The following is a 9,904-nucleotide window of genomic DNA, read 5'->3' on the forward strand; positions in this document are numbered from 1 at the left end:
ATGTGTTCGCATCTTCCAGCTGAACTACGATGTCGGCCCTGGAGTTGAAAGGTAGATGTCAGTTAACATCGTATTTCGCACTTATTTCATTTTTTGGTGAAAAATTGTATGTAGTGAAAAATTATTCTTTATTTTGTTCACAAAAAATTCACTGAATTCAATATGATAATACAAATTGAAAAAAATTGACAAAAGAATAATAACAAATTGAAAAAATCTTCAACTTGTTCGCTGATTTTTTACAGCAAATGTTTAAAGATCCTTACAAAGTTTATCAATAGCATGTGCTATTATTTTAAAATTCGCTTCCATTGAAATTTGTTTTCGATTTTTTCCCGTTTTGACAATTTTTGCAATTAAATCTTTTTTTTTTCGTGATTTTTTAGCGATTTTGAAAAAGTAATTATCTTTTAACTTTGGTGTGACCGCGTTAAATTGTTTCGATATCATCTATTCCGTTTCGCCACCACATAATTCGGTACTACACTTCCATGTAACCCGCCGTCAAATTCAGTTCTCAAGAAATCAAGTCAATTTAATAAATTGGTATTAATATTTGAATTCAAAATTAAAATATAAAAAACACTACAAATGTACATTAGAAAAAAGAAAGTCAAAATGGAAAAAAAATCATGCAAAATAAAACATTACTATTGTACATTTGAAAAGTCAAAATGAAAATGTTAATATATCACATTTTTACGCGATTTTTTTGGATATTATCCTTTTCGGAGAGGAGACAATTCCGAATTTGTGTGAATCGTTAAAATCAGTCCAGCGATTCTTAAGTTATAAGCGTAGTAACTAACACAACTTACATTTATATATATAGATATTGAGAAACTTTTATATTTTGTGTATACTTATTAAACAAAAACGCTGATAAATAATAATTTAACATTGCCTTTAAACCATAACGAATACTATCAGATTCTGAAAAAAAAATTAGAGAGTTAAATTATTATGGAATAATAATATTTTTTATTTCAAATTTTTGCCTTATTAAGGCAAAAGGTCATTTATTGATGGATATTTGATAATTTCCTCTTTCGAGTTGAGCTTATAATGACCATCAATCACGCGTTTCCAGCCATATTAGATGCTATTTTAGTAGCTAGGCGAAGATGAATTTTGGAAACTTTCATTTAGGCTTACATCATTAGATAAATGCGTACGCGAATTCATGTTATTCCAAGTTGGTCTATAGTCTGACTCTAGAAACAAGCCAAGACTCAGAAACTTGTTTTACTTGCTTAACATATAGGTTGGTAGAATTTGTTCCTTCATCATTATACCCTACAACACTATGTGTTGGGGGTATTATAAGTTTGATTGGGCCAAAAATTATGTAACACCTCGAAATATTGATTTCCCACATAGGAAAGTATATATGGATCTTCCTATCTCGCCGAGTTGAGTCGATCTAGCTATGTATGTCCGTCCGTCCGTCTGTCCGTCTGTCCGTCTGTTCATGTTAATTTGTAATCACTCTACAGGTCGCAATTATGGGCCGATCTTCACGAAATTTAGAATGGAGGTGGGGCTAGGGTCAGAATAGAACCCTATTTCTTTTGGAGATGATCGCATAATATTTAGGGGTCGAAATGGACCAAAAACTGAAAAAATGTCGGATTTTGCAGTAGCTGTACAGGTCGCAATTATAGACCAATCGACGCGGAACTTCGCATGTAGCTAGAGTTTAGGGCGGGGAAGAAGCCTACCAATTTGGGTGGTCATCGGATAATATTTAGCGGGTAAAATAGACCATACCTTTTGTGTTGAAAAAATTCAAAAATTTTCATTAAACCGCGAATATTTTTATTCCCGGCGAAATCACCAAGCCATGGCAAGGTTACTTCTGACCTTTACATTGAGGTTAACATCCAACAAATCGGATATATAGCAAAATATGTGCAATATATATGTCTATCCAAGAAGATATGCTTGAAAGGTCTCTTACATGTCGAGAACGGCTGAACTGATTTCGACAGTTCTCATTAATTCAGAATGGCCTCTTGGCAGGAAAGAAAAAACGTCTAAAAAACCGCATAAAAATATCTCTCTAAAGATGAAAATATTGATTTTTTAAAATTTTCTCATATTTTTTCAATTTTGTCATATTTTTGGCATATTTTCATTTTGAATTAAACATTTGGTAATATTTCTACAGCTAACAAAACTAAGTAGTTAGGATATCAGGATATCATATACAGATCGCATTTATGGCCCGATCCTTACGAAATTTTGCATGGAGATAAGATGAGGGTCAGAATAGAAGCCTACTCTTTTTGGATATGATCGCCATATATTTAGGGGTTGAAATGGACCAAAAAACTGCAAAATTGTCTGCAGGTCGTAATTATCGCCCGATCCTCACGCACATTTGAATGGGAGTTACCGGACATTACAAAAGCCAAGCAGTTATGGATGGCCATCCAAAAATATTCAATGTGTGAAATAGTTTGCCAACTTTTGTAGACAAAATACGAAAATGTCCATTCCAGTGACTTTTTGGAGAATTCACAAAAACAGGAAAGACGCACTTCTGACTATTTCGTTAACGCTGATTTCGTTCAGTCAAAAACCAATAATATAGGTCTTTGGGAAATATTGGTTCCAGATCTAGGAAGACCATTTATGTGTAACATCTACCAATAAATTGGAAATGAGCAAATTAGTTAAAGTTGCTATTATTCCAAAATTAGAGAACGAAATCTGATGGTTTTCTTTTATTATTTGTCACAATATCTTGCGGAATACTTTCAAGTATCTGGCCTATATAAACTGTATCGTTTATTATAGTGTTGTAGGGTATTCAACGGTCGGCCTCGCTCGACTGTAGCCTTTGCTTACTTGTTTTTATTTATCTTCCAGTTCGAATTTCGTTGTTCTGATAAATTATTACATATACATAGTTGCCACATAGTTTTTTAGTATGAACAAGTCCTCATAACATTTTTTACGAACACACTGTGCCGCTACATAAATACGGCTTCGCCTAATGCCGTAGTGTCTGTAGAGTTTGCCTTCGATTAGTCCCAAACAAAAGGACGGCTGGCTTTTTTTTCAAACATATTTTGTTCCAAACATAAATGAAATCATTAAAGGGCGAATCTTTAGTTTTCTGCTTTTGAAAATTCGTGACGGCTCATTGAACATGAATAGAAGAACTGAAATAGGAGAAAAAAAAAAAATAAACAACTTGTGCGTAAATGTAGGAAATGAAAGTAGAAAAGTTTTTCCCGGATTATGCCATAGCTTCGTTGTTGGGAAATTATTAGTTTGTTGGGATTTTGTAAACATAGGCGCTGAAAGCTTTTCAAAGCAGACAGATACTTTATTCAGATGAATGGCTGCAATCTTCTTCCACCCCTTACCAATACTCGTGAAGTCTTTGAGGGAGTTTTTGTATATTTCTTTGTATCAAAATAGATATTTGGACTATCAAAAGATGAATTCTTGTTAATCTTATGTACAGAGGCCCACAACACAACATTTTTATTCCAAATATATTTTTTTGTTTAGAATAATAAAAATCTCATATCAACCACAAAATAAAAATTCTAAAGTTGATTTGAATTTTTTTTTAAGCGAATCTTGAAAAAAGTAATATAAAAAATTAATTCAAAAATTTATTGTAGGCATAAATTAAAATGCATGACATTTTGAAACCGTAAATAATGGAAACGTTTATTTTTATACCCTTATCCATATGGTTACAGAGGATATACAGGGTGAGATGAAAAAACTGTAACCAACTTCAGACTGCTGTCATTTCTAAGCCACTGGTCCGACAGCTATTAAAATTATTCCAGTGATAGCTCATTATATTGTTTAAAGTGTACAAAAGCATTTTAGTGAGAATTTTCCAGAAAAAAGTTATTCGTGATGGAATTCAGGCGTGATAGTGTGATTTCTTTATATTTGGTTGGAAAACCACAAGTGGCTATCGTTAGAGCACTCCAGCATTTAAATGTAAATTAATCGTTTGTGTCTCGTATCATCGCTCATTACCGTGATACTGGTAGCGTAGCCAGACGTCAAGGAAGTGGACGGAAGAAAACAGCAACATCGGCAGAAATGGTTCGAAAAGTAGAGAAGCGAAAAATGGCTCGTGAACTGAACACATCGCAATATTCCATTTGGCAAAAATTGAAAAATGAGCTCGGGGTAAAGCCGTTGAAATTCCAAAAAGTGCAAGAACGTACACCGCAACAGAAAGAAAATTGACTCAAAAGAACTAAAGAACTGCCGAATTTGGTTTTCTCCGATGAGAAAACTTTCGTTATCCAGCTGTTTGTAAACTAACACAATTATCGTGTTTACTTGTCAAAGAGGTCAGCTGAAAATATGCACCTTCGGTTGGCCACCAGAACTCATGGTTGCGGGCCATGGTGATGGCGTGGGCCGCCATAACAGCCAATGGTCACTCTCCTCCTGTATTAATCGACCGTGACATAAGAATAAATGCCGAATATTATCGCAAAAATATTCTGGATGGTGTATTGAAGCCATTGGCATGCAAACACTTTTGCGGCAGACCTTGAACATTTCTACAGGACTCAGCACCATCGCACGCGGCTGCTAAAACCAAGAATGGTTACAAAATGAGGTTCCTGGCTTAATTTTTAGCGCACAATGTGCATCAAAATCTCCGGATACCAATCCGTTGGACAATTGTGTCTGGAGTATTTTGGAAAGCAAGGTTGGCACTTAAAAATACCAAGTGTCGATCACCGCAAGCAAGCGCTTCGCCGGGAATGGGCCAAAATACCGCAGAGCAACATTCGGGCAGCGTGTGACGGTCTCATTGGGCGTTTGAAGGCCAGACTTTGTGCCAAAGGTGATCAATTCAAGCAAATCTAAACTTATTCTAAAATTGGATGCTATTTCCGACATTTTTTTCTTTTATTCAATACAATTAAAAAAAAAAGAAATGTAAAAATTATGGCGTTTGACTTTATTTTAGTTTTTTATCTCGCTCTGTCCATCATTTAATTCGGCCAAAATGTGCCTCATCGAAATAACGGTTTAAGATTCTAAGTCTCTCTGGCCAACCCCGTTTCCGGACATTTGGAGTCGATCTAGGGGTGTATGTCCGTCCGGTTGTTTGTCTGTCTGTATGTCTGATGGTGTACACGATAACTCTCAAGGGGAGTATCCGATTTGGTCCAAACTTGGTACATCGTAATATTATTACCAAACTTATATCGAGTTCGAAGATGGACAATCACACCTTCTAGTACACCGTCCTCCATCCCCTACAAATGGTTTAAATTCTGATTAATTATAACACTCATAAAATGCGAAATAAGCGTCCTATTCTCTTAGATCTGTTGTAAAGTTTAAAAATATCGGCCCACTTCTTCTGGTACCTTTTCAAAAGGTCCAAATTTTGAATAACAAAACGCCCATAAAAGCGAAATAAGCATCCGGTTCTCTTTAAATTGTACATATTCCAATATTTTATACTAACAAAAGATCTGGTGTGAAGATGATAGATATCGGCTCACCCCTTCTGCTATCCCCCACAAAATTCACATTTATCATCCGTCTCTACATGGGGATGTAAAAAGTATTAATTTGATTAACAATTATTCGCATAAAACGGAAATAAATGTTCGATTTTTTTAAGTCTACACTTCCCAATATTTTTATCAGTTTTATATGAAGTGTATGCTCCGATTCTCTATAACTGGTATATGACTTATAAATAGATTCAACTAAAAGTAATTGTCCACCGCAAAAATACGAAATCTCTCGGCTTGTTTCAATACCGCAGGCGGACAGAATGATTAAATGAAATTGTTAAACTGACTCAGGGCTTAATGGAATACATTTTAGCCGAAAATTCGAAAGAAGAACAAAAATCACTTGAAACATTATCCTAATAAATTTGAATTTCCAAACACATCCTTTTTCCATCTACATTGACAGAAATTGCATTTTTTGCTTCAACCATCGTTCCATCGCAAGCTGTGGTAACCAAAAAAATAAAAAAAAGAACCCAGCCCAGAAAGAGTTTTCTTCGTAGCGAATGTTCGGTCTGCCATTGATGTTGATTTATCAATTTAATGCCGCACTTATCAGTCATTGTCAGACCTTAGCACATTGTTCCTGGCGAGCGTGGATGGATATCTGCATGGCTAGATTGTGTGTGGGTCACAATCGGTGTTGATGTCTGTGTTTGGCCTTTGAATGGGGCCAGCCAAGCTAAGCGAGAACTACAAATTAGTAGCAGTTCTTGTGCTAATGCAGGAGCTGTGTTCCCATTTTTTATGTGGGTCCCTCTTCTTATGCGCCCAAAGTAGAAGAAGTAGCAAGAGTGGTGGGAATGGAGGGGAATAACAGAGCTTTTATGTCAAAGTACCTGCCAATATACACAACGTCATACCCGAAAGTGTGTGTGTTTGTGCTTGAGACTTGCTGCACAACATGGATTTAATATTCTGTTTACTTTAACCTTTTGAGGAAATCGGAGCTCTAACGTGCGATGGTGACTTTGGAAGTCATTGAAATATGCATGGTGGATTATTTTCCATCAGCGAATAATAATTCCAGAAGTCTGATGTATAATCAATTTTATGTTTTTTTATATATCAAATTACTCTAAAAAATCAAAAAGAAAGTATTGTACATTAAGTTCAAACTTTTAGGTAGATTCATATTCATTTCTTTTTATATTTAAATTGCTGAATGGGATGCCGGTTATTTTTTTTAATTTACAAATTTGAACATTTTCCTGACTTTAATATTAATTTTATTTTTAATATAACTATTTTACACAATCTTCAACTCAGAATCTGCGTGTATTTACTAACCAGTAAGGCTTTAAATGATCTGATGATTTATATCAAGTTTTTTGAAAAGTCTTATTTTCTTAGTTACACTTTTCATATTCAATTAACAAACACAAAAATGTAGTTTATCAGCATATTACTGTATACTACTACCCTCGTATTTCATTTTCATGAATTCGTGTAAATCCTACAAAAAAAAAAAAAAAAACTCCACGAAGAACACACAGCTGGGGGTGTGTGCTTGAATGGATCGAGTTGTGAGAAATTTCCTTGAATTTATTTTTTCCTCGTCATTCTGCCGTTTCTTATATTTTCTTGTGGCTTTACGGTTCAGAGACTTTAATGCTGTTTTTTATGAATCTTTGAATAAGGGGCACCGTAGCCGTAATATGGGAGCAGAAAAAAATACTTTTTTAAAATAAAGCTCTGAGTATATATTTTGAATGCTCCGCCTTACTCAATGCATTTGAAATATGTGGAGTAGATGGTTGGATGGATGGATGTTTTATGTCATTATGGAGTGTTCGGTGCTAGAATACCAGTAACACTGCAGGAATCCATGATAGCAAGGACTTTTGGATTTAATGCAGAAATTGAAATCGATTCCATGGAAATCAGCTGTTTTTGCTTTATGTTATCAAGGTATTGGAAAATTAATTCCAAGCTCGATTATTAATTGTTTTATTTATTTTATTTTGTCTTTTATTAGATTAAATACATTTTGATAATTTTTGCCAGTACCATTAAATATGTCTACTACACAATGTGTTTTATGGAATAATACGGTCGTCCTCAATAACTTCTATCCTGAACTTCAAAAATCATTGGTCTCAAAATATTAAACACTTAAATAGTCCACGAATCGAATGGGAATGTTATTTAGAGTACACTTGTGAGGTCAGATTTTTATTATTTTTCCCACTTTATTTGAAGATATTTCATTTTCCCTTCGTGGCAGATTTAGAAAGCTATGCCAGCGGTAATTGACGTTTTTTCGCAGGTTATTTTTAAATTTTGCCTGTTAGGGCAAATATTTTGTGTTTGATTTTATTTGTCTCTCAAAGGAGCTTTATTAACGGAAATTTGAATTTGTTGATGGGGGCAATACGATATCGTGGACCGATGTAGCCCATAGAACTTGACCTGCCTGCGGACAAAAGACATATCTTTGCAAAATTTTAGCTTCCTATTTTAATTCGTTTTGACTGTAGCGTTATTACAACAGACGGACGGACACGGCTAAATCGTCTTAAGAGTTTACGCTGATCAAGAATATATATACTTTGTTGGGTCTAAAATTATTAGTTCGATGAGTTACAAATGGAATGACGCACTTAATATACCCTCCATACTATGTGAGCCATACAAAGACGTAGACCCATATAGGTCATAAGTTGTAGTACCCACTACAAATTTTAAAAACGAAATTTGAAAAAGTTTTGGAAAACGTTGTTGCAAAAATCATCAAAATGCCGAATTTCGGGGGTACTGCTGTATGGGTGGTATGAGATGTCGTGAACCAATATTGACAATTCTATTCCAGGGGGTGAAGTACTCAGAAGTAAATCCTTGTGTAGAACTTTAGATAATTTTATCGAAATCATCAAAATTGCCGAATATTGTTGGCTACCGTTATATGTGGGCTATACGATATCGTTGACCGATAAAGACCATCTTTGAACTTGACCTGCCTGCAGACAAAAGAGAAAAGCTCTGTGCAAAATTCCTTCCTTCCTATCTTAATTGGTTTATACTCTAGCTAGCGTAATTACAACAGACTGGCAAACGGACAGAGCTAAATCGTCTTAGATTTTTACACTGATCAAGAATATATATACTTTGTTAGGTCTAAAATTTTTATTTCGATGGTGATATGAACAAATCAAAATAGTTCTTGGAAATCGTTGCTAGATTAAGTTTAATTTGATGCATAAATGTGTTTTTGGTATTTAATTCGCAGACGCAACTTCAAAACTAATTTAATTTTTCTACATTAAACTATTCCCCACGGCGATATATGTCGCGATTATGTGGCAGTACTTGTCTGGCTTTCTTTTTTCACTTCAAGCTTCAGATGATTCAAATGTCACCGCCCATGGTTATGAATTATGTATTTATGTACACATACAAATCTGAACCCAAAAAGGCACACTTTACATTTAAGGCCAAAATAGAAATCCATGACTTACTTCGATTGACCCAAGGCTATTTAATCAATCATTCCTGACGTAGACGTATAAGTGCAAACTTCCGGCAATCATCACGCTTGCTGTTGTGTGATTGAGCGAACGGGCGAGTGTGCGAATGGGTGTGTGTGTGTACTTTGTCAAACAAATGGCGTATGTGACACGAAACGTCATTACCACGGCAGCTGTTGGCATGCGTGCGACTATGTAATCTGTACCCATACCCTCACTCACATACCTACTCACACACATGCATCCTCACTGCTTCTACGAACTCTATGTCCTTGAGCATTTGTCTCTATTTCCTTGGAGATTGGAAGCAACGATGCGTTATGGCATTTATTAATGGACATCAAAGTACGGATTGACACCGTGATTAATCATTATTTAAGATACTGTTGACATGTTTTAATTCGAATCAATTCAAAACAAACGATGCCAAAATCTTTAATGCTTTATGTTTGATTTATTGCTAAACACAGATGTCAAAGGAAACTGCTCCCCATAGCATACAGCGGTGAACAAATGCGAAAGCATGTACGCAATTCGAAAGAGTTTTCTATTATTGGAGAAAAATATGAAAGCATTTTAAAGGGTATACGATATGAATATATATATATGAACACCTGATCACAAGAGACAATTTGTTCATTCATATGTTGTTATCCTTTCATGTTGAGGAATTTATTCACACATCTTTTATTTTATATAAAGCTCCAGGTAGAGATAAAACTGCTAAAGTTAGAATTCTCAAATATTGCATGAGCGTACCTATAGGTATGCGGAATTCATTTTTATGAATTATTACTATAAAAGTAGGAAAGTACTAAGTACGGGTAGGCTTCTATTCTGGAAGACTACATAACCATAAGGAACTTCAAATACAAACCATGAGGCAAATCCATTGCTAAATAAAAA

This window comes from Musca domestica, unplaced genomic scaffold, assembly GCF_030504385.1.
Source record: "Musca domestica strain aabys unplaced genomic scaffold, Musca_domestica.polishedcontigs.V.1.1 19, whole genome shotgun sequence".
NCBI classification, from domain to species: Eukaryota; Metazoa; Arthropoda; class Insecta; order Diptera; family Muscidae; genus Musca; species Musca domestica.